Genomic DNA, 542 nt, shown 5'->3' with positions numbered 1-542 from the left:
AAATTATATATTTTATTTTTATTTTTAAAAATATAAATGACTAATTCCTCCTCTTGAATAACAGCCCTCATTACAGCGCTTTATCAACGACCTTTATTCCTGGATTTTAAAAAATTCACGAATGGAATTAATCACAACTGAAAAAATTCACTTTCGACACAAATATACCACAGCACACGAAAACCGACACTTTTACCCACCTTAATATGAATATGATTTATAATGACAACGATTTTACCCACCTCAATATAATTCTGATTTTACCCACATTTGTTAATAAGAATCTGATTTATTTCATTTGGCTCTCTCAGTTGACTACCGTTTCGGCCCAAATATCTTTCCCGATCAACCAAGTTTTCACAAAGAATATCTATTATTCACAAAGAATTCTATTCACAAAGAATATCTATTATTCACAAAGAATTCTATTCACAAAGAATATCTATTATTCACAAAGAATATCTGTTATCTATTATCTATTCCACAAAGAATTTTAGTTCTGACGCAATAATTAGAGACAAAATTCACAATTCTATCTTCCG

This window comes from Penaeus monodon, chromosome 29, assembly GCF_015228065.2.
Source record: "Penaeus monodon isolate SGIC_2016 chromosome 29, NSTDA_Pmon_1, whole genome shotgun sequence".
Classification (NCBI taxonomy): Eukaryota; Metazoa; Arthropoda; class Malacostraca; order Decapoda; family Penaeidae; genus Penaeus; species Penaeus monodon.
This window is presented reverse-complemented; position numbering follows the sequence as displayed.